We start from the raw sequence: 21,756 nt of genomic DNA on the forward strand, positions 1-21,756 counted from the left end.
TTTGTAAATCCTCTAGAGTGGAGAGGAACTTGTTATGCGCAAAAAGAGGTCTTGATCTTAAACTCCAGATTTGGCATGATTCAAAAATTCCAATAACATTAATCTCATATATCTTTGTCCCTGCTTAACCTGGTTTTGTGTATGGGCAAAGCATCTCATTTGGTGAACACATTTTGAAAATGAGAGCTGTCTTCTGAATTGTTTTCAGCTGCTGATTTAAATCCATTTTATGGTCACCTAATGATAAAAAGTGAGCTTCATTTACAAAACAAAATTGTTTTGAAGTTGGACTAATGCATCTAGTGTCAGTTTCCAAAATATTTATAGTGTGCTGTGTCCAATGTAGTGTGGTTCAACATTTTGTCCATAGGACTGTAAAAATTCATGAGATCCATAAAAAGATTTGACATAACAATACTGGCAACATTCCCAACTGCACCTTTTCAAAAGGCATTTCTAGAGTTTAATGCATACAATCTTGGTAAATGGATGAGAAGTTAAATGTTTGATTTTACTGTAATGGTTTTGTTTGAGCTATTTGGCTCTGCATGTCAGTAAGATCTCATAAATCACTTGGATATAACTCAAAAATTTCCAAGCAAAGACCAATGGTGTAAAAAACACTTCAAAGTGTCATGCAGAAAACAACTCCAGGCTTTCTGTAGCAACTTCCTTCCCTCATGCTAAGCCTTTGTGCAGTGAGCACCAAAACACCAACTCTCTCTGACTTGCCTCTGTTTTTAGCATCAGATCTTACTTGTGCAGCCAGCACTGCTCCCAGCAGCCCAGACAGAGTAAAAATTTAGGTTTCCTGTTCCAGATGCAGAAACAAATCCAAGATGTGATGAGCTTGGCATTGGTGCTGGAGAAAAGCAGCAGTTACTGCACTGAGTGTGAACAGAGGTGTGAGTGGAAGGTGTATTTGGAGTCCAAATGCTGGAGTCTATGATCAGAAGATAAGGATCCCAGGATGAGATGTCCCTAAAAAAGGGATTAAAGCTGGTCAAAGGTGAGAAAAGATGATTTAAAATCTCACACATTTGCTTTTCACATGTGTTCATGTGCTTGCATATGCAGCAGAGAATGAGTTCTCCTCTGGAGTAATCTTTGTCATTTGGGTTGAGCTGTTTAATGACACCAAACAAGGAATATCTTGCAAAAGCAAGGAGCTTGAAAGCCTCATTCATGCCCTGTAGGGCTTAGACAATGCATAAGTTCTCTACTCATTATTTCTGAAAAAATTTTCATCTTCCTTCTTACCAGCCTTGCTGATTGTCTTCCAAAATGAGAAATATCCCTGACTGTTTAGAATAGAAGGGAAAAGAGCATTAAAGCCTAAGTGATGAAATAGCAGACAAAGTTGATGCCAGGGGCAGGCTGGTGAAAGTCTCCCCTATAATTATAAAATTATACAAAAGATAACTTCTTAATTTGGTACTGATTATTTTTTGACTTCATAAAACTAGAGGGATAATTCATTCGTTGCCCTTTTCTGCTATTTTTAATTAGGTATTCTCAAGAAATCTCTTCTTCAGCATCAAAGTTGTTGTGAAGCAGGAGTAAGACAAGCTTTTTTCCTCCTCTTAATTATTTTAGATAATGATGGCAGGATACTGAAAATTTTTCCTCAATGGGGAAAAACTTTCTGCAATTTCACAGCACCCCAACCTATACAAAATTGGTGCATAAAGGTAAAGCACAGTTAACCCAAATGTAGCTCCCATCACAGACCGACAGATGCAAGAACAAAATGTGACACAATGTTCCTAGGTTGTCCTAGTGCCTTCAGCACAGTGATGTCTTACAGAATGTCTGGCAGGTTCTTTACACTCTTGTGATCAGTGACAGGACACAAGGACTCTGAAGCAAAGTCAGGGCAGATTTAGGTTGAGTATCAAGAAAAAATTTTGGTTGGGCACTGGAACAGCTCCCCAGGGAAGTGGTCACAGCACCAAGCATGACAGAGCTCAAGGCGTATTTGGGCAATACCTTCAGGCACAGGGTGTGACCCTTGGGGTGTCCTGTGCAGGGCCAGGAGCTGAGGCCAATGATCCTGATGGGCCCCTTCCAACTCAGCATATTCTCTGCTTCTATGATTCTGTGATTTCCCTGTCTATTCACTTTACAGTAAGCACTGGATAAATTGCATCAACAGCCCCTGAAGCAGAAACAAAGGGGTCCCAGCTCCAGGATGGTACCCCAAGAGATTCTGACTCACCCCAGCCTTCTGCTTTCAAAAGTCTTGCACATCTTTCTGCACCCTCTATAAATGTAGGTGTCACCTCCTCCTCCTCCTCTTCTGCCTCCTCCTCTTTCTCCTGATATTTTGCAGAAAAATGCCTATCATCAGCTCTGCTCTACACTGAAAAAAAAACAGTGTTCTCATTCTGAGTATGCTCATCACACTGCCCCCCCAAGAGATGCACGATGGAGGAAAGCTGTGCTGATGTGTCCTGGGCAGACCTGGCAGTCAAACATTGAGCCCTGCCAAAGTGGTGGCAGCTTTGGAGACAGCTCAGAGACTGCCAGGCTTGCTGGGAATTATTTAGTGGAGACAGAGGCACAAGTAGATTTTAAAAATCTAAATATTTATAGACTTACTTATTCCATGCAGGTGACCTGAGAACAAAGTGATCCAGTGAATGACTGAAAACTAATGACCTGGAGTCACACCTGGGTATTCTGAGCATCCAATTTAGTGCTTAATCACAGGTACTTTCACAGATCAAGTGGGACTTCAGGCTTGCACTTGCATTGCCAAATTGCAAGGCTCCACTCTTTTAACTTGACACATGTCTAATAAAAAAATGCACGTGAGGAATCAGAGTGATGCTCATCTTGAGTGTGTGTTCTTTCCATTGATGCTAATTTTCAGTTTCATTCTAATTTGTTTCATTGGATGTTGGGAATAAAAATGTTTCTGAGGCACTGGTTTTAGTCATCCCTCTATCGTCAGAGTCAGGGAGAGTACAGCTGAAAGTAGAGAAGAACATTTGGGATCCCCAAGTAATGAGAAATCAGTTAAAAGTCTAAAAAATAGTTAAAGTGAGCAAACATTTGTCTTGAACAAATAAATGAAAAATGACTTCATGAAATTATAAAAAAAAATATTATCTTTATCTGCCTACTTTTTAACATACTTTGGGTTTAAAAGAAATATTTAAAATGTTGTTGAAATTAGTACTGAAAGAGGCACAATGAGAGGAACAGCAGTTCTGATATCAGCTTCCTTTTTCTTAATACAATCAATTATTTCAATGGGAAAATGCCTTCTTGCATGTCCCCAGTGTCACAAATGTGTCCAAAGCAAATCATTATAGTTTTCCTCATTTTGAATTCTTTGTCATTAAAAGGGTGAATTCCAAAAGGCTTTCAGTTTTTTAATGTAGGTTTTATGCATAAAGACTTAATAGGAGACAGTAAAAGAATCCCAAAGTAACTCTACATCTCAAAGAAAGTATACACAAATTAAAGCTCTAATTTTCCACTGATGGGTTTGTTCTACAGAATTGCATGGACTTCATTACAAGGTAGTCAAGAGTCATAATTAGAATCTACTGAATTAGGATAATGCAGGAAAAAAATTACTGTCCTTTTTCTTGTGATCTCCAAGAAGCTCAGAGTCAAATATTAGTTATTCTGCTGCAAATTAGAAGCACTCTAAGCACATGAGTGGAAATGAAAATAAAATTGGTCCTACATGTTGGTCCACTGCTAATAACCCCATGTTACAAAGCCCAAGGTCTTTTCCTAATAATTCTGGATGTAAAACCTGCTGTTCTCTGCATGAGGGGGACTAATAAGAGCTGCTGCCCTGCAATTGGAGGTCCTGCCTTGCTCCACTTCTCCATTTCAGACTATGGTGTGGAGCCATTGCACTGTAAGTTCTTTCCTGCAGTTCCACCAAGGTGCCCATGGACACCAAGACCTCCAACACCCCTCCAAACAAGGACAGCTCATGCTACTGTCCCTGGGGGGTGCATCCCTCACTAGCAACTCAACCATCCATTCATTGAGAATCACAGAAAATATTTGAAATTTAGAAAAGTCAAGTTTGGAAAAAATCTCTGTCAAGATACAAAGTTCTATAGTTTTTCTGAGAAAAAAAAAATTGTAATTACTGAATATTAAATTTTCTCTCACCAGAAACCACTATAGAGATTATTTTGGTAATAATAGTATTTTCTAGTAATTTTTACAAGACCTTCAAATGTGTCAAAATTTTTCTTTAACAGCATGTTAACCTAGAATGAGGTATCTTTGCAAACCAACTCCTTGATTTGTATAACAACATAACAAATGTACAAAATATAAATTAGCTTTGTTTTTCAAAGTTAGAATAGTAACACTTCTATAAAGTTTGGTATTCTCTATGTAATTCCAGCACATATCTCTTAATTTAGTTATTTCAGGATATCCACTGGCTGCATAAGTGTTTATTGAAGACACATGATTTCCTATTTTACTTTTTTCTGCCTCTGAGAGTTAAAATTTGCCCAGAGCCTCATTGCATATTAGGACATTATTTTCTTAAATGTCATTTCATGTCTCTTTAGAATAGTTTCTCCTGTTATCTAAATGAATAAAGCACCAAAAAAGACTGATAGGTTTGAGTGAATCTTTTCAGTTATTTTGATTCTGAGAAACCAGGAGCAATTTTCAAATCCTTCCTTGTTCCATTTACAAAGATATATAGCTTAAGAAGACATTAAGAGTTTTCAGTTGGGTTTTTTTTAATCAATCTTTGGCCATGAGGGTGGAATTCATTGCACTAAATGTTAGGCATTTAAAAATTAGACACTGACTTCTGAACTACTCAGCGTAGGCAGGATGTTCATTCATTGTGAATTAATGAAAAAGATGCTTCCAAGGGTGATTCATCTGACCTGAGTTACCTGGTTTAGGCTGAAATGTCTCTTGAATGCCTGTTTTTCTCCACTGACTGCTAAGAGAACTCATTCTTTTTAAACACTAGATCACTCCTATGTCTCCTGTCCTAGGCATGTATTTAAAAAATTACCTCCCTGGCCCAGCTTCTCCATCTTTCAGTGTGGGAAATTTAAAAGTTTTGTCTGACTTCACAATGATGGAGGTAGAAAATCTGCTAAATTCAGCAGAGAAATGCCTGGACGAGATTATTTTTGAAACCAAGCAATTTATACAATTGTCTGCACACAATTAATGTGTTTTTTTTTTTTTCCTACTTAACTTAGAACAATTTGTGAAAACTAATTGAATTGCTTAAAGCATAAGAACATTGTAAAACCTGCTGTTTGCTTTTTGTTCTGTTGTTCATTCCAACTTCTACAGATGAAAACAAGCCTGGACAAGAGCTTAGGTATTATCAGAACTCAGTGAACACTTACCTGGCTGGATCCTGCATTTTTCAGCAAACGGAGCTGATAAATGACAAACTGAGCTGATTTTTTTTTTTAAACTAGCCCATGTATAAAATCTTTTCAAATAGAACGCATTAAAGTGAAAGAAGGTTCATCTAAATGGAATGTAAAGTGGGAATACTTCACAATAAGGCTAACAAAACAATGGAGCAGGTTGCTCAGTTGTGGATTATTCCTCTGTGGTCAAGGTCAGACTGCGTGGGGTCTTTTGAGCAACCTGATCTACTGAAAGGTGGAAAGGTGCCCCTGCCCATGGCAAGGGGTGTTGGAATCAACCCATTCTGTGATTCTATAACTCTCTGAATTCTTTTGGCTTTTGTCAGATGAGGATGTTCCACCCTAAATATTTTGAAAAATCCACAGTCTCTAAAGGTAGTGGCACTGCACTTGCCTCACTCTAACTGCCTTGCCAGCACCAAAACTCAAGGTGCATTTTCAGGTGACGTCCCACAATGCCACATTTGAACACCACAGAGACAGCTAAAGTGAAGTTATGCTACTGTAAATAGGTGAGTATTTTCCTTTTTAAAAGTTGGATTTAAGAGCCATGGAAATTACAAAGGTCTTTAAAGAGATGTAGTGAACCGTGTCCACCCAAATCACTGAAACTTCTAGGTGTCAACATCAGCTTAAATAAATTCCACCTTGGTCCAGGGATTTTTATAGAATCTGAAAGATATTGAGAAAGTGGTGAAACTCATACTGCACTCAAATAATTTCTTAAAATTGGCACATAAAGAGGTCTTCAGTGTGGATAATGAGGAAAGAGAGAGACCGTGTCGTCCTCCATCCCATTTTTTCAGGCTCTGTTTGCATTGTCTTCACCTCAGCATGGGAAAGCATTTGAGCCATTAAACATGTCTTTACCTCTTGTCACCACATTGATCACCTAATTTTCTCCAAATATTCACTTGAGTCTCCTTCAGTTCATTTCCCCAAATTGCATTTGTGTAATGCCTGAGTAATAAAAGTCAGCAGAATGACTAGATGGAATTTCACCCTTTTGCATTATCATTGAAAAAGACATTATTATTCCCTTATCAAAAATATCCATCAGCCTAATTACATTCCTTTTCTTCACAAGGTTTTAAAATAGGATACCTAAGTATGATAGGCAATGCAGACTTATTATTTAATGACCATAGGGGAGATACATTTTGATTCATTTTCTCATGTGTTAAAAATTTATGGCAAACATAAAACCCAGTTATAGCAGCTGGATCATTTGTAATGGTCATAATTTTATTTAAATCACATATAGATAAAACATTATGTACATTTTAAAGCATTATGCCATTTTGAACCACTTGGGGAGACAGTCTTGTAGGATGGAAATAAAGCAAGCAGTAAGAATAATCTTAGCTGAAAAATACATGAATTCTGAAACTTGGCACCTAAAACTTTAATATCTTTTTAGCCTTTTTTAATGCAATTTTTAACCAGTTTTAATCATCTCTCTGGTATTATCTACTTTACTCCAGTTTAGTTTAAAGCTTTGACACTGATTTTGTCATTGTCTTCGTAATAAGACCTCAGTCATTCTGATTCTTTCACCTCCAGTTTTATTTGCCTCACAATTTAAAACTGGAGAAGGAAACAAAGCCAATAATAAATTGGAAAAAAAAAGAAAATATTTTTAGACAGCATAGATTATCTGAGAGCAGGACATCTAATTCAGTCCAGACCAGAGGAAAGTTTTTACATTAAACTGAAATTGCTATTCCTACCTTATTTGTGGGAATCCTAATAAATTTTAAACCATACCCAGATGGTTTCTGTTCCACTGGAAATTATGTGAATAAATTGTCCTCTGTTGCAAAAGTTAGTCCAGGATAGTAAAAGTCTGAAAAATACAGAAATTATTTTTAAGTGTAAAAGACATTTATCCTGGAATTTTCCTATAAATAAGGATGGTGAACTTCCTTCCTTACAAAATCCAGTTTAATAGCTCAGTGCTGGTTAAATCATTGATAATGTCTGCTCTTTTCCTAGAGAATTGCAGTTCCAAATATTTTTATTTTTTTCACTTAGTGTTTATTCAAAAGGAAAGTACAGCAGAAAATGCAGAGAGATTTGCAAATTTTCTCTTCAAAATACTTGAATTTCCACTTTAAAATAACCAGTTGCCACTCTTTTTTAAAGGTGAAATAAACACATAAAAGGAAACTGTCTTATAAGCAGCTTTCAGGATTTATAGGGGAGTTATTTTCCTATAAAAATTGATTTCTCTGTTTCAATAAGTTAGGCCATGGCCCTTTATGGTTGAAAAGATCTTCCTTTCTCAAAGCCTCTTGCAAAAACTGAGGTTTAGTTTCTGAGCCTTGACCGATATAAAATGGTGGAACAAGCTGTATTTTCATGTAGCCATGAAAAAGCTGTGGATCAGTCTGATTTTTAAATATATTCTCTGAAATTTTTGACAATATTTTCCCATGGGAAACAGATGCCAGTTACCAATACAAGGACCTGAAAGAAGCTCTTAGAGAGAAAGAAATAGCAATTGTATTAAGCAGAGGATCCAAATGAAAAGTAGTTTGAATGGGTTACAAACTGACACTTTCTATATTTCTATGAATGCACACATATGTTGGGAAGATAGAATTTGGGCTGTTTAATTCTGACTTGGAGAAAGTCAGTCTTATAGCCTGCATTGGGCAATTTTGTAGTGCCATGGAAATACAGAATGAGCCTATTAAAAAAAAGAAAACTTCTTGTTTTCTAAATCGTGGACTTTTTTATCATATTTTAAATCAGGCAACTGAAAATTTGTTTCAAATTTATGAAAGAAATTATAGCATTTAAAATTAATTCCAAAAATTCTTTTTTTTTGTGAGAGACAAAAGTAGTAAGGTACAGATGATCTATGATTCTATGTTATAAAAGTAAATTATGACCAACGTCTTCTTCCAACTTCCTTTATTTTTTAGAGCAATACAAAAACATAACCTTCACTCTGTTTTCCTGCTCGATAATATTTTGCAGGTGAAGGACTTTTCTTCTTTGGGGATTACCCCAAAATGAATGTTTGGGATATTTTTCCTTCTTTATAGTTTTATTATTCTGTCATAAGTTTCCTTAGGGAACCCTGAAACTCTAATAGTTAGATGTTTTATCTAAGACAGATGACAGGGTTACTTCTCTGTGACTCATGAAAGATTTTTGTGTTACAGCTGAAATTTATGTTGCGGAATTTTTTTTTATATTTCAGCATAAATTATATTGAATTACCTGAAATAACTTTGACAACTATGAGTTTGTATAACTAACAATAACAAGAAAAAATTACCAGGAAGTTACTTACATTTGCAATATTTTTCTGCATTATATATGAGTCAAGTACCTATATTGCTTGTTTCACTCCCATCAATATTAATTACAGCAATAAAAATGACTCCATTATTGCTGTCCTGAAAAGATGTTAATGATGTGGTCATCACTGAAATAGCTAAATTGGCTAATGTGATGGCACAATAAATTCAGACTATAATTGGGCTGGTTCTCTTTCTCTGACATCTGTGTAAATTAGCAGCTCCCAAAGCATAAAACTCACACAAATGAGCAAAGATATAGATCTTTGCTTTATAGCTGTGGAGACCAGTTTGTAACAGTTAGGTAATTTTAGTTAGTCACTCTGCACTTTTGTGCTGCATTAGCTGGCATTTATATTCCATGGACATAGCCACCTGCACCTCAGCCTCTTCAATACCTGAATTACTGATGTATTAATATTCTTGCATCAGTTATTCACCAGAAAGTATTTCATGATGAATAAATATAATCATAGGAAAAATACCTTTATATATTGCATGTATTGAATAGCTGTAAAAAATATTTTAACTAAATTCTCATTCAAAAACACAATTCTTTATACCTTAGGAAGGAAGCCTCAAAACATCTACTTGCCCCTCCTGTTTCTTTTATTTTAACTACATGACTGTTTTTTTACGAGGTCCCAGGTTTGTTTAGAATACACTGGAAAGTCAGTTACTGATGAACAGCAAGACAATGCCTTGGGTTTTTTATTTCATTCAATTTTCTCAAGCTTTATTCACTGTACAATATTCAGACTTTGTTCTGAAGACAGTAAGATTGATTTCTTCCCAGCATTTTCATAGTGCTTCTTCTTTGTATCAGCCATGGGTTTCACAATGATTATTGAGTTTTTGTGCAAGCATTTCTGTTAGACAAAGAGATTACAGTATTTAGAGAAGGAGAAGGTGAGGCAATGATTGACCTGGTTTTACCTCGCTTATTTTAGTTGCAAAACTTTAGTACCTAAGACAACAGTTTATTATTTTCAGATTTATCTATTGTTAGTTAAAAGAAGAATCATCTTTGAAGAACAGCACAGATTTTAACTGAGTGCCTCTTTGTTTCAGCTACTAAAGGAGTGGAACAGAACTATGATTCTAACTCTTACAGTGCCAAAAATTCATTGTAGATTGGGGTAGATTGAAACTCCCATTTACAGTGAGTTATTCAAAACTTAATTTCTCCCAGGAATAAGAAAAAAGGCCACTTATAAAGTGCATCTGTTTCCATAACTTTATAGTTTTCTTGAAGGAATGATTCTGATAATCAATTTTGCTTGTGATATCTGATTTCCTCAAAGCAGAGGACCAGCAGATCCTATGCCAACCATCCACAAAGCGTGACAAACACATTTAACAGCCAACAGTAGGAATTTTGGTTTAAACAATGTGCCTAGGAATAAAGAAGGCATTCAGCAGAAGTAGCTCTGGGCTTGGGTCCCCCGCAGATACTGCCTCTGTCAGTTGAAGTCTACTCTCTAACATGTTATCCATATTCCAATTCCTGTTAAAAAACTAAAAAAATCTAACTGCTCATTAAACTCAACAACTTTCATTTATCCCCAGAGCCTGGCCCATTTCTGGACCCTGGCACATAAGAAATTGAAATGGAGAATTCAGCCACTAACATGCAGTAGCTGAAATACTTTGGCACTTTGCAGTTTTTCACTACTTGACGCCCCTTGTCAAAACATTAAGGGGGATGTAGAGCAGCAGCATGTCATTATGTAACATTTTTACACATCATATTTATAAAGAGTCAAACACATTTTATTCTTGATCTAGAACTCTGCTAATTAGATGCCACTGACAGTTTGACTGCAGACTTGGAGTCTGAGCACTGTCATGCTGTTCCCAGTTGGCATTTATAGTTGGCTACTCCGTAGAAGCTTGGGCCATTCTGCTCAGGTTTTCAAGGCAAGACAGAAGCACTGAAACTTTTCACCACTTTCTCTCGCTTGTTAATTAATGCCTGCACAGTGCTTTGAGTGTGTGCTGTCAGAATTCTGTCTTTTATTTCCCTGGTAAAAAAGCCTAGAAAACACAATCATGGATGCCCTACAAAACCATCCTAGATGGGGAAAAGAAAAGCCAGAGATTAAATCACCTGAGACTACAACCTTTTCAAAAATGCATTTATCATAATATTATCATACCAATACAGGTTATTGTCTTATGATTTTAGGTTAAGGAGATTTTTGTCATTTAGCCAGCTCAGTTTCAGCAAAAGTGCAACAACACGGGGCTCAGCACCCAGCGCAAAGCCAGCCCCAAAGCATGGAAAGGTAATGATCAAGTTATTGAACTTTTGAGCTAAAGGTACATACCTGACAGATTTTACTTTCCCTCCTAGAAGTTGTAATTGTGCCTGGATCATGACCCAGAGCATCCTACTGGTAGCTGGAGTTTATAATATACTTCTCTCAGCTCTGACCATGCCGCTAAATGTCTCCTGTCCTGACCATCCTCCCAAGCTCTGAATGAGTCAGCCACACATTGCAGACACTTTGGGGGTTCACCGGGTCCGTTACAACTGTTGTTAAAGGTACTCACATTCTCCAAAGTCTTAATCTTTGTAAATTACTAGTTTTCCATACAGACTAAATGGCACAGGTCTGCAGGAAAGGATTGGGCCCTCTGTAATGACATTAAATAGAAATTTAATAACCCAAATTGTAACCCAAACTCATCACATCTCCTTCCCAGAAATGCATGCCTCTAAATTCACTATGCATTTTCTATTGAAATTATTCTGGATGCCAAAAATCAGGCACAGTAGTGTAGAGAAAAAGGTGTTTTCCAACAAAAATACCACTACAATGCAGATTAGGAGAGGCAACAAAGCCAGGAGGGATCATAACAGAGAAAATCTCTATGAGAAATTACATTAATTCCTGGCCTTCCTGTTTGTCATCTATTCACAATGCTAACTGTATCTATTGCATTCCCTAATTTATATGGTCATCTGAGGGTGGCAAAAGCTCTTGCAACAGGTTAGTTCATCAATTATCTAAAACTCTTTGTGTCAAGGCTCTGTGAAAACAAAGGCAAAATAATTTATCCTTTTCTGCTGATTTCAAAGTAACAAATACTGTTTCATGCTTCTTTCTACCAGCCACGGTACTCATGCAACTTCTCTGATGATCTGTCATTTACTGAAGGCCTAAATACACACTTATTTGATAAATTTGGAGGTAAATATACAGAAATATGGTTAGAATTTTTTATTTAAGGAAACTTCCAATCCATGGAAACACATTTACAATAAAAGATAGATTTCAAAGGTGGAGGGGGTTGATTTGTTTTTCAGTATGAAATACTTCAAGTCCCCAGACCACAGGATTATGTTGAGAGCTCAAGTGTATCTAATATTTATAAAGAACTGGATGCTTTTTTAGAAGTGTAAAATCATGGCTTTACATAAGGGCAAACTTTATCAGTGAGGCAGTCTTAATCTTGATCTCCTCCTTTGAAGAACTGTGGAAAAGGGTGTATGTGGGGAAAACACAAGCATAATTAGACAGGAAAATGTTTGTCTCTTGATTTTATTCTCCTTGGTCTTTGGAAACAAAGAATTACTTTACATTTACTCACAATAGAGCAAGATCTTGCTCAGCAGTGAAATTCTCCCCACAGAAATCTTCCACAGTAAATAATGCAGCGCAAGGTAGTGACAATGACGCGTTAGAGCTTCGTTTGAATGCACGCTGTGCTTTGTGTGTGGCGCAGAATTCAATGGACAGCAGTCTGAAGGGGGGAAGAGGCTTGTTTGTGTTCACATTACATAATCCACTTGTCTTTGTTGTTCTCATTCTAGGCATTTTGTCCAAAAATGTTCTGCTTCTCATACAGTGCATTCAGCCTTATCTGGAGCTCAGAAGCCTAAGGCTTTGTTACAATAGTTATTTATAACTTAACTATTAAAAAAAAAAAAATAAAAAAAAAATAAGATAGCGGAACAGGAAAACACTTCTTCAGTCATAAATAAATAGCTCATTTGTACCCGGGGAGGAGAAGAATAGCTTTCAAAGAGTTTTCACTTTAGAATCATGACTTCCAGGTAGAAGCAATTGGAAGAAGGCTCTCTAAAACAAGATTCGTGCCATTTGTTGTTAAAAGCACATTGCTAAGATTTCCAAAATTGCTCTGGGATTTGAATACCTTTGTGAGTTTTTAGGTGCCCCACTTGGAATTAATCTGAAAGAAGCCCTTATAATACAAAGCATTTCCAGCTCCCTAAAAACCAGACATCTCTGTCAACCACCTAGAAATGGAAGCACACAAAATTCTTGCCTAAGAGAAAATGAGTGGCAGCTGCAGATGGAGAAGCATATTCATGTGGGATAATTTAAGTCTTTGAAATACAATGGAGGTAAAGAAAAGAAATCTTGATAAGTATCATTTGAACTATCCAAGTAACAATTTTTGACCTCTTACCACTATTGATTTTGTGCTCAGAAGTTGACTTCAGTTAAGGCCCTAACTATTAAAACATGGAAATCAGAAAATCTGCTGTGTTGATGATGTCACTGCTATGGCTGTGTTTGATATCAGATATATTGGTATGAAACTAAAACACTTTTTCCAGATATATGAACAAGCTATAACCATAAAACTACATAACATCATAGGGTCTGGATTGGAAGGAACCTTAAAGACCATCTAGCTCCAAACCCCTTCCATGGGCAGGGAGACCTTCCACCAGATCAGATTACTTGAAGACTCATCTAACCTGGTCTTGAACATTTCCAAGGATGGGGCAACCAGACATCCCATTTCAAGTATGATGTTCGATGATATAGCAGTATCATAGTTGAAATATGGATTTTTTTTTTGTTTTTACCTCACATATTAGCTCCAGACAGAGAGGAAAACTATTCAAAAATGTTTTATTTTCAAAAACCATGAGAAAACCCTCAATTCTGTTCCCCCCAGCATGTGCAAGTTTTGCAAAGATATGTTTCCATTCATTTCAGTAGAATTTTTTTGGTGTTTAGGGCGAGAAAAAGGAAGAGAAGGATCATCATTCATACAGTGGAATTGAATTAGAACCACATATAAAAAAGAAGTTTTTACTAAATTTTAGTTGAGGCTGGTTTTGTGCTAAATGACCTGCTTTGCTGATCTCTCAGATCATCATCATCCATGTTACATTTGAACACTTCCAAACTTCCTGAATAAACAGAGATATTTTCCCTCACTTTTCTGTTGTTAACCTTGAAGAATACTTCCAATTTCCCCAGCATACAAGTTTTCTAAGCAGGAGCAGAGAAACTGCCTGAACTCTCCAAAGCTCATGCTGAAATGCAGCATTTCTCTACTCTTGAATTCTTTTCAGTAGGTGTTGAAATCTTTTATAGTAAATTGCATTTTACATGTTTGAAACTTCAAAAGAAGGTGTTAATATAATTGATACAAGAGAGGTTTGACAGTTGGTGTCATGATATGAGTTTCACTCAGCAGCCTTCTGAAGCAAAAAATAATTTTAAAATCTGTTTTCCTAAGGAAAGGAAGCTTGTGGCTTTAATGATGAAATAACTTCTCAATGACCTGCTCTAAATCCATAAAGTCCTACTCCATGTCCCAATAGTCAGCATTTTAAAGTGGATTACATGTAACTATTCTGAGTCTCATATTTCTGATATTATTTTTTAAATGAATCTTTTGTAGCAATAGGATTGTATTTTGTGGTTATATACTCTCCTTTATATTCGTATTAAATTACAAATAGGGAAATATCTTACAATTACTTACTTGACATTTAAAATCTCGTTGCCTCTCAGTGGGTATCAATAGGATAAGGACCTGCCCCAAAGTGCCATTTTTTAAAAGTTTCTTTGATCAAGCCAAAAAACAAAGAAAGGCCTGGGGGTAGCCAAGAACAGACCTTGGAGCAATTTTTGGAGAGTCTTGGAAAAGGAGGTACTCTGAGTATCACTTAGATGATTCATTTCTAAAATTTTGATTCATTGCTAAAATTTTGGTCACCAACCTGTGATTTCATTGACCTGAAAATGGTAGGATTCAAACGGCTAAAAAATGTAGGCAGATTTTTTGTTTGTTTTTGGTGGGGTCTGTGTGAGACCTATGAGGAGAAGCCAAGAAAAGAATAATTGATCAACAAACCCAAATGATACTAGATATGTAAATACAAAAAGAACTATCCTTTAGAGTCATATATGCCAATGTAGAGTGTAAAAGAAGACAAATATGACTGCTAAATCCTCGGAAATATTTTTGGAATGTGTCATGCAAAACCAATTCAGAGAGTTCCTTTTACCATCTCTCCATATTCCTTGCTGAAACATGAACAGTGCTGCCTGATTTGCCTCTGTCTTCCTTCCAGCTTTCATTTTTATAGACCATCCTGAAAACAGCAGAAAGTTTTATAAATTCTAAATATAGAGGGAGCCTTTTATGCAGTCACTCTTTTGGACAGGTAACATTGACTTTGTACCAAGATCCATCCAAAGGTCAAACATGGCAGAGTTATGGAGAAATCAGAAATAGACACAGCATCAGACCTTCTCCATAAACATTGCACTGTCTAAATATTCTACAGCTACAAAAAAAATTCAGATTTTTTTCAGGCATAACCCCAGCCTTCACACAAACCTGCTTTTCCACCTAAACTCATTTCAGTGTCACTTAGCTGTTATTCCCACCTTGGAGATCTTATACTTTGTTGGTATGAAGGAATCAGAACTTAAAAACAAATGCTTGTATAAACAGATCTCCAGCTAAATGCTGCATACACATTTTAATCTTACAATTTGTGTCCCACAGCCATCCCTGGCAGCAACAAGTGTGGTATCTGTATCACAAAGTTCTTCTTTCAACAGTTCTGAGTCATGAAGAGAGAAGGATGTTCTCCTTGTGCACAAATGAAACCCAGGAGGGACGGAGACTGCCAGGTCCAGTATATCCCGTGGAATTTGGCAGCATTTCTGCACTATTTACCACTCCATCCATTTTACAACTCTGCTTATCTTTCTGTATTCTTGAAGACAAATGATCCAAGAAAAGTAAAACCTACATTGAGTGAAGAGCACTTCTCCATCCAGTCTGCTCTTCAGCTCATGAGTGTTAGGTACTTCAACCTCACTTAGCCAGAGAATTCTGCTCCTATAGGAGTACTCAGACCATGTCAAACCTCCCTGAGTAACTCAAATTAGAGATTTCTGAACTTACAGTTTAAGAGGAATAAAAGTACCAACTTTACACATTCTCAGTTTTGCAGTAGACAGCAAGAGGAGAGAGAAGAAAGACAGTTTTGCATGACTGTCTTAATTTAGATCAGGCACCAGGCTGAAGGTAAGTTTGGGACAAACAAGAAGGCCTGGGTGCAAAAAGAGATAGGTGGAAGAAAGCTGGAACAGGATTCTAGGCAGGCAGGGAGAGCTGAGTGATCAGAACTAGGAATGGTTTATAGAGGAATATTGCTGTTGTGTGCAGGCATGCTGAAAGAATGGCTTTGTTGGGCTGCAACAGCATTTGATGGCTTAATAACATGAGTTAATTATCATAATTATGGCTTAAATAGTGGGTTCTTCGAGGCTTACTGCTTTGATGCCAACATTACCAGACATTTACTAAGTTTTCTCTAAAAATGTTCATCTCATATCCATGAAAACTTTGCTGTCTCCTCTTATTTATAATGGTTCTTGCATTCACATGGCAGATCATTCCAAATTCCAAGAGGAAGAATGTACCAATGAGAGTGTTTGTGGGCTTGTGGATTTGAGGGAGGTTGAAGGTTTGTGGGTTTGAGGGAGGTCAATAAGTAAGATCTTAAACATAGCCAGCATGTCAGTGCTGAACTCCCCTCATAGGATGTGTGTCTGTAGTTCAGACATCATCCCTGGGCTCTAAGCCTGGTCCCCAAGATCCATGACACTGAACATGTTGCCACGAGACATTGTGGACATTGTGGATGCCCCATTCCTGGAAATGTTCAAGTTCAGCTTGGAGAGAGCTCTGAGCAACCTGGTCTAGTGGAAGGTTTCCCTGCCAATGGGAGGAGGCTGGAACAAGGTGATCGTTAAGGTTCCTTACAAGCCAAACCATCCTGTGATTCTATGACTTGCTACAAGCTTGTCAATGCATCAGTCACCTTTCACAGAGTTAACTTTTCAGTAACCATTCTCATGGCACTTTCAGCAGCAGCTTTCCTGAGGGAACATTTTATGTTGATCCCCATGAAGCAGTTTCACATATGGCACCATCAGCGGCTCAGTCCTCTTGAAGGAATATTCTCTTAATTCTCTAAGCTGCATGATCTATCCCGATTGCACAGCCTCAAAACCCTTCCTTGTTTATTGGGGTATAAAGCTACCTTTTCCAGACTTCCTATTTTTCAGCCAGACCTGAACAGAAAGGAAAACCAGAGCACCGCTGGGAGAACTTGCTCTGTCATTGTGAAAATTTGACAGATCCTCAAATTACAGTGGGGATAGTTGAAGCACCGTGGAGGAAGGCCCACGTTACAACACTAGTAAATTAAATGTACTTTTGTAGCTTTTGTATCTTACACAACCCAGCAGGAATGACATGAGGAGAGATGACAGGCAAGCACATGCCTCAGCTAAGGAGAGGGGAAAGAGGGTGAGGAAGCAGGAGGTGGTGATAGAGCATGAATAGCTTCACAAGGCATCCCCAGACAATCGAGTTGACAGAAGGAGTGGGAGTTTGCAGGCAAACTTTCTGGAGTCTCATTAGATTGGGAGCAGGCTGATGAGAGCTCTAAATAACAGGTGTTTTGTTGAACAAGGGAGAGAGAACATGAAAATGAAATAAAAAAAAAAAAAAAAAGATTAAGGCTAAAGCTTCACCAGGAGTGTCAGGGGCTGAGACTCTGACAGGGAGGAATGGTCCTCTGCCTCCTTTTGTGCCTATGGATCTCTGTAGGCTTATGGACAGGAGCTCAAAAGGTCTCCTGTGAGCACCAGCCACCCTGCAGAGTTCTGCCCATTCTTGCAAGGAACTAAGTTTTCTACAGCTATAGAGTTTTTGTGACTCTTCTGAGGAAGTCCTGATATTTCTTCTTCACCTTCCAAAAACATCCACAAAACTCATTCAGGAAAATAACCACTCACAGGAACAGAACACACCCTACCATCAAATTCAATTTAAAAATTTGTTTTTTGAAAAGCAGGATCGGCCTATGAGGATTTTAGCTCTGTGTAATAAACATAAAATCATTACCCAGTTTACAAAGGGATTGTTTACAGACACAGCATAGCACAGGTATCCAGCAATTATACCATTTGTTCATCCATCCATCACCAGTTTCTTTACTTTTCTCATGACATCTTAATAAATGAGTAGCAGTCTTATTTTCTTTTTTTTTTCTTTTTTTTCTTTTTTTTTCTTTTTTTTTTTTTTTTGGTTTGTTTTTTACTTCATATTTCCTTTCAATGCAACAGTAGTAAAGGTATGTTAAAGTTATCTTGTCTTCACTGGTCAGAATGAGATGGATACATCACCATCTTAAATTTCCCAATGGCTTTTTTGAAATTTCAAGATAAATCTGAAAAAATTTTAAAATTACTCTACTTGATTTTTAGCACTGCATGGTGATTGCCTTGCCAAGAAGTGGGAATTCACTTTTGCAGGAGACACTTTGTTCGTAACTGGCAAACTTGTAATTAGTTCTATCAGGCCTTGCTAATTGGTCATAGTACCCGGTTGTCCTGAAATGCTTGAAGGCAAAGGAAAGAAACTGGAGGCTGCTTCTCATCTGAGAGGCAGGATATGATTACAGAGTTGACAAGCATTATTTAGTCTTGTCCATATCAGCATTCAGCCACCACATCTACCAGGACTCTGAAGAAATCGAGACTTGCTACTTCAGTCTGCAGCAAGTTACCACTTTGTGCCTGAAATTTTTTGTGTGTTTTATTTTGTGTAGGGAAGAAGAAATTAGAGTTAATTTTTCACTCAGTGGGTTTTCCTGAGACATACGTATACTCCTATTGACCCATTTCAAAGTTCACCACAGGGAAGTACTTTAAAATCCTGAAAAATTTTAACTTCTTTTTTCCTTGTTACCCTTTTACACCCTTGCCTGAGGGTAGCACAATTTCACTTGCCTTTAGCAGTCTGGTTTTGTCCATGTACCACAAGATACACAGGAATGTGGTGATTCATCTCCTCTGACTTTGGATCCTACTGCTCAGTTGCTTTGGCTACCTGTGGCTCTCTTCATAATCACTTCAGAGACCAGAGGGCTTTAAGGTACAATTCATTTGACCTATTTTAGACATTGGCTTAACATGACATCAATTGCACTTCAGAAGTTCTCATTTCTCTCCCAAGTGAGCCTCAGGTGACCAGCACAATCCCAGCTGCCTATGGTGTGGCTGTCTGCAGCTGTGTTAAATCAGTCCCACCCAGGAATTTCACTCAGGGCCTCCATCCACTGAAATCCACAGTGAAACTCCCATAGGCTTTGGGTACAGTTCTGCCCCATTTCATCTTTGAGAAGAAATGGATGTGCTTGCAGATGTTTTAAACACATGGTGGGATTTTACTTTCCCAAGATTTAGGAGAGCACCTTAAAGACTCATTAAATATCTGTACTGAGTTGCTCCTGCTCACTGATCTGTTTGAAACGAAAATCAAGTTAGTGCGATAGGGTTGGAGATGTAACATTCTTCTGCAGGTTTGAAATTGTAGAGGTAATTGTTTTATTAAAATATTTGCTCTTTTGCTCCCTACAAGGTCTTTGATGGCCTGGAAGTCAGTGTAGGGCATCACGCTAGCTATTAGCGCTTTGATTTCCACAATGCCTTTTTTTATTTAATAGGCCTGAAATATTGATTAACATTTACAGATTCAATTCCAAGCACTTGCCAGGGGTTACAGAGAGCCAGAGAGAGCTGGTTGTGCCAGTCAAATTCTGAGGTGTAATGAAATCCCCTACTGTGCCTGTCAACTTATCCAGTGTACAGGTCATTTCCCACAAGGTCTGCCGTGTTGAAAGAAGCAGTTTTCACATGAAACATTTCATAGGGAAAGGGAAAATATGTCTCCAGTATTGTATGCTTTATCCCTTTGTCTAATATTGAATGGCCTCATTGCTTCACAAAATTTTTGCCCCCAAAGCTTTCTAAGTCAATAGAAGAAGAATCTTTCAGGTGGGCAAAAGTCAAGACTCACAGTGTAAATGCTTTATTACTGTTGTCAAGGAATTTCACAGTAACTAAGGCTAGAGATAGACAAGCCCCAAAAGGACTGGAATCTCAATACATTTTAGTTAGGTATTGAATGATTCTTTTATTCTTCCAAATATTACAAAGCTCCGTTTGAAAGATACTTACATCTTTCTTCCAATAACGTCCTCTTTCTTAATTTGTTCCAAAACCACATTTTTCCTTCATATTCAAACTCTCTTACCTATTTCAATCCAAGTCCAAATAGAATATATTCTATTCCATCCAAGTCTACATCTGATTTTCTTTTGTTTAAGATCAGGGTGCTTTTGTCTTCTTATCTCCTATAGAGAAAAGAAAGAATAAGCAGAGAAATGTTTGAGAGAGCAGTTTTACTCCTGCTACTAAGCATTAAATATCTGATTTAAAAAAGGTTCTTTTAAAGAAAGATGTCCTGTTCTTTGAGTGACTAGGATCTAATTTCAGATTGACTATAACAATAGTCTTTAGGCCAAAAAACTCAATGTAATGTTCTTTGCCCTGATCTTTCATGTGATATTGTCTCAAGTTTAAAATCTCTGAATGAGGAATACAGTGGTTTCCCCTTAGTTCTCTAAGAAGAAGGAGGACACAGGTACCTGAGCGGGTCAATGCTTCCAGCACTGTGACCTGACCTGACCTCAAAACGATGGCTTTGATTTACAATTTCAGAGTGGACTTTGGCTGGTTTTTCCATCAGCTTGAATTGTAATGGGACATTTGACACTGATGAATGGCTGGATAGAGCCACCAATGGATTAAAAAATATTTTCTTCATTTTTTGCTGAGTATATTGAAAGGAGGCAGAAAACATCCACCTGAGAATGATGCATTGGATGTTTTCAATGCATTGGATGTCAGTGGTACTGGCTCAGGAGAAATCAAGTCCACTCCTTTAACTGAACATTTCTAACAATCTCAATGTAATAGAAATTTTAAAAGGTAAAGGGATTTCCCATTAAAATTGGGTGATGAGCAAAATCCCACTATTTGACATTCCACAGCAAGTGCAAATTTTCTCCTTTAAGTATGTTTCACTTTATTTTTATATTATTAACGAGAAGCTTTGCACTAAATAAGTGGAAAACATGCAGACCTGATAAACAGTTTGCTACCAAAGATTGGTTTCCCATCTCCAGGAATGAGCTTCAGTGACACTTCACCTACAAGTTTCTCTTGTTCTGCAATATACACCCAGTTGTATTGCTAAAAAATTAACTATATAGTCTGTTTAAACCTGTTATTCATTATACTTCAACTTCTGCATTCTCCACTGAGAAAAAGATGTCTATAACAAGAACTTTGTTGGAAATGAGAATGAAATTGACTTTTTTCTGGTAGCCAGCATGCTCAAGGTTAACATATAGAATTCTAATGATCCACAAGTAATTCCAAGAATTCCTATTTAAGATTAAATAACATATATTAAAGTATCCATATGTAAGCTGAGTATTTAATCTCCTGATAGGTACAGCTGACAATCATTGTATCCAGAAAACTGTCCATGAAGAGTAGAATACAACTGCTTAAGCTTTCTGAAACTTAAATATCTGGGGCATTATGCCTAAGGCATTCCTATTGGACTGGCAAATGTAAAATGGGATTTATGGGAGGTGACATCACTGTGAAGCAGAAGCTAGAGGCCAAGCAAGATACTTCTGAGAATCTAAAATTATACAAGACTTTATTTAGGCAACTGGGTGCTGTCCTAGTTAACTGCTTCAGGGTGAGCTGATAATCTGAACACCACAAATATCACTGATTCCAGTCATGGAGACATCCTAGAGGATTTGTAACCTGTACATAGCTTGGACAAACATGACACAGTCCTTGTAGGAGACATAAACCTACTCA

The 21,756-nt window shown here is 37.3% G+C and overlaps 1 long non-coding RNA gene across 1 annotated transcript in view; it reads right to left on the reverse strand.

The window, feature by feature from the left end:
* The window catches only part of LOC137474938 (uncharacterized), a 32,946-nt gene extending 12,737 nt beyond the window's left edge, over window positions 1–20,209 (reverse strand). The window contains exons 1-2 of the long non-coding RNA XR_010999562.1: window positions 20,108–20,209; window positions 2,219–2,352 (exon numbers count right to left, since the gene is read on the reverse strand). This is a non-coding gene — a long non-coding RNA (uncharacterized lncRNA). The remainder of the gene's footprint in view (window positions 1–2,218; window positions 2,353–20,107) is intronic.
* Between the last annotated feature and the right edge of the window lie 1,547 nt (window positions 20,210–21,756).

This window comes from Anomalospiza imberbis, chromosome 5 (assembly GCF_031753505.1).
Source record: "Anomalospiza imberbis isolate Cuckoo-Finch-1a 21T00152 chromosome 5, ASM3175350v1, whole genome shotgun sequence".
NCBI lineage: Eukaryota > Metazoa > Chordata > Aves > Passeriformes > Viduidae > Anomalospiza > Anomalospiza imberbis.